The following is a 3702-nucleotide window of genomic DNA, read 5'->3' as shown; positions in this document are numbered from 1 at the left end:
GAAGTACCATGCTCCTTTTTATAATGTATGCCAACTTTAGTGAAATGAGAATTGTATTCCTTAGACGTGTCTTAACTGGATACCATTCTAAAAATAAAATCAGTTCTATTTATACCCCCATTCTATAAATTCCCCAAGTAAGAAATTACATATTCAATACCTTAAAAAAGAATGCTATTTTTTGTTAGATAAAATCATTCTTACTGAAAATTTTACAATTGATTTTCAAGCTTGCAGTACTTGTAGCTTATAAATTGCAAAATGCTGATCACACCATTTTGTAAGATTTAGTCACAGAAAACTATGTTTTGGACAGAGCACAAGGTCATCACTACAATTCCATCATATTGTACTGTGGAATGAGGGTCATTATATAGTACTATGGAATGAGAGTATATATATCTATTAATATCACATATTTTGAAATTAATTTATTTTTTATTAAATCATAGCTGTGTACATTAGTGCAATCAAGGGGTACAATGTGCTGGTTTCATATGCAATCTGAAATATTCTCATCAAACTGTTTAATATAGCCTTCATGGCATTTTCTTAGTTATTGCATGAAGACATTTGTATTCTGCATTTAGTAAGTTTCTCCTGTACCCATTCTAAGATGCACCGTAGGTGTGGCCCCACCAGTTACCCTCCCTTCACCCCAACCTCCCCCCTCTCCTCCCCTCCCTTGGCCTTTTCCCCATATTTTTGTGCTATAGTTGGGTTATAGCCTTCATATGAAAGCTATAAATTAGCTTCATCGTAGGGCTGAGTACATTGGATACTTTTTCTTCCATTCTTGAGATACTTTGCTAAGAAGAATATGTTCCAGCTCCATTCATGTAAACATGAAAGAGGTAAAGTCTCCATCTTTCTTTAAGGCTGCATAATATTCCATGGTATACATGTACCACAAAAAATATGGAATGCTTCACGAATTTGCGTGTCATCCTTGCGCAGGGGCCATGCTAATCTTCTCTGTATTGTTCCAATTTTAGTATATGTGCTGCCGAAGAGAGCAGTAGTATCACATTTTAAACCCCTCAGCATCATTCCAAAGCAAAAATTAAATTGTCATAGAACAAAGGAATATTGAAACATATTTATATATCATCTTATTGCAAGCTTATTGAACATAAACTTCAAATACAACAGAAATACAATTAAGTAAAGAAATCCAGGGAAAGAGAATTAAGCCCCAGAACAAGGCAAGACCCTCAGTGAGATTTAGATATGAAATATAAGCCAGTAGGTTCTATACCCTTTCATAGGGTGCACATAAATTTGGCCTCAAATGGAATTTGACGAATTTCTATCAATTTTCAAGGTGTATATCAACACCTCAAGTCTTTATTAAGGCCTTAGCATAGTAATTATTGCATCTTAGCACATAGCTTATTTGAAGCAATGGAAAGAAGTGTAAATAAAAAGTCAGTAAGTCACAAGTAATCATAAGTAACCCTACCATTTTCTTCCCACGCAATGTGGAAGAATCTACTTCTAGTCTGTAACAAGACAGCCATGTCTGTAGCCAGTTAGCACCTAGAAAGCGCAACTTCAGTCTGAGAAGCCTAGACTTGGAACTTAACAAGGAAGCTAATATGCATTTTGGATGGAATGTTTAGAAAGCAGTATGTCGGGCGGCGCCTGTGGCTCAGTGGGTAAGGCGCCGGCCCCATATACCGAGGGTGGCGGGTTCAAACCCAGCCCCGGCTGAACTGCAAACCAAAAAATAGCTGGGCCTTGTGGCGGGCGCCTGTAGTCCCAGCTACTCGGGAGGCTGAGGCAAGAGAATCGCTTAAGCCCAGGAGTTGGAGGTTGCTGTGAGCTGTGTGAGGCCACGGCACTCTACCGAGGGCCATAAAGTGAGACTCTGTCTCTACAAAAAAAAAAAGAAAGCAGTATGTCAAGAATTTTATAGAAGTAAGTTTCTCTCTTCTGAAGGCAGAAAAGTCATAGTCTAACATCAGCTAATAGACTCACATTGATAACTTTGAAAGCAAACAAACAGTAAAGGATTAAAATCTTCCATCTGGAGAATTGGCTTATCAATCATTCAGAAAGTAGAAAATCCTCTTCTAATACTTTTATTTACCTTAAGCCTATTAAAAAATAATTATACTATTCAGATGTGTAATATTAACATTCCAGTTAAAACTGTTTAAAACTTTAAAATTTTAATTTAATTTTTATTTTTTACTAAGGACACACCTAAGATGGCATCTAGATAGAACTTGACATGGGATCTATAAACTTTAGGGACATTAACCCAAGTTTGTACATTTAGAAAAGTGGGGGATTCAGAGGCTAAGAAAAATCTCTACCTCTATAAGAGGGACTTTACCTAACAAATGCAATCAGTGTAACCTGGTTCTTTGTACCCTCAATGAATCCCCAATGATAAAAAAAAAATCTGTACCTCTATGATTTTATTTATCAGATTCATAGCTTATATAATTTTGCCCCAGGGTCTGCTTTAATCACTGGACATTTAACCTAAAGTCAGGTCATTTTATATTTATTATCCCTGATGACTTTTTCTTTTTCCCAAATAGCGACAAATTTATAGTGTGATTTAAATTTCACAAAAGCATAGTTGGCCTCTTCTAATTTTCCTTTGTTTGTTACCTTGCTACATTCTACATTGGCCAGAGTTTTTATCTGCTGGCTGAGTATTTTTTGCAAAATCAAGCACTAAAAGGGAAAACGCCACATTTGCTAGGCTACTGTGTACAGTTTAAACTTTTTTTTTTTCTGCAGTTTTTGGCCAGGGAGGGGTTTGAACCTGCCACTTCTGGCATATGGGGCCAGCACCCTACCCTTTGAGCCACAGGCACCACCCCAGTTAAAACTGGTTTTTAAGCATTAGTCACTCCATAATAGAAAAATGACAGAAGAAATCTTTCCCTCAAAGTGCTTGAGAAGGATTTTCTAAAGTTTTAAAAGTTTTCCAAAAGTGAAATGCAATTTACTTTCTTTTTGCAGAGTTTGCAGACCTTTCTTTGACACTGCTCTTTGTCTCCTAATATCCCAGGTCTATTCACGAATACAGATAGACTCTGAGGTAAAAATAATAAATGAGATGGAAATAATCGCTTTTCATGAAATCTAAAAGAGTCATGGTAATTAGGATATAGGAACAAGAACTAACCTAATCAATGATGGTAGTTTCTAAAAAATATGGATAAATTTCCCAGATTGAAGGGGGCCAAGACAAGATGGCTGACTGAAGCCAGCTTTCCACAGAGGCTCCCATCCAGAAGGAGAGTTAAAGGACAGAAATTTAGCAAGTAACTTAGTGGATTAGAGCTACACCAAGAGAGAAGGTTGAAGAACGCACATTAACCCCGCTGAGGTGAGCTGCGACCCCAAGCATACAAACTAAAGGTACAAAATCCATCACCAAGCGGACGGGAGTCCCCTCCCCCATGAGAATGTCTCAGAGTGCCCCACAAACAAACAAGCAGAGTTCAAAGGTCCTCTCCCACTATACTCCATGGGAGAAACCCTCTAAAAAATAGACCTACTTCCCCTACTAGTGTGCCATGGCATTCTCCTACCAGGCATAAAACTGTATAAAACTCTATATATTCTCTACCTGAAATTCTGAGCTCCCAGCACTCCCCTCCACTCTCACTCTGAGGTCTGGAGGCCTGTCCCCCAGGAGTCCAGATTCTTGGGTGATTTCTCAAGGGATGTGGACAG

At 38.0% G+C, this 3702-nt stretch overlaps 1 non-coding gene across 1 annotated transcript; it reads right to left on the bottom strand.

Moving 5' to 3' along the window:
• Nucleotides 1-912: 912 nt before the first annotated feature.
• LOC128562834 (U6 spliceosomal RNA) lies at nt 913-1017 on the bottom strand. The gene has a single exon (XR_008373534.1). It is a non-coding gene; the product is annotated as a U6 spliceosomal RNA (small nuclear RNA).
• Nucleotides 1018-3702: the final 2685 nt, after the last annotated feature.

Source organism: Nycticebus coucang, chromosome 12 (assembly GCF_027406575.1).
Source record: "Nycticebus coucang isolate mNycCou1 chromosome 12, mNycCou1.pri, whole genome shotgun sequence".
Classification (NCBI taxonomy): Eukaryota; Metazoa; Chordata; class Mammalia; order Primates; family Lorisidae; genus Nycticebus; species Nycticebus coucang.
This window is presented reverse-complemented; position numbering and strand designations above follow the sequence as displayed.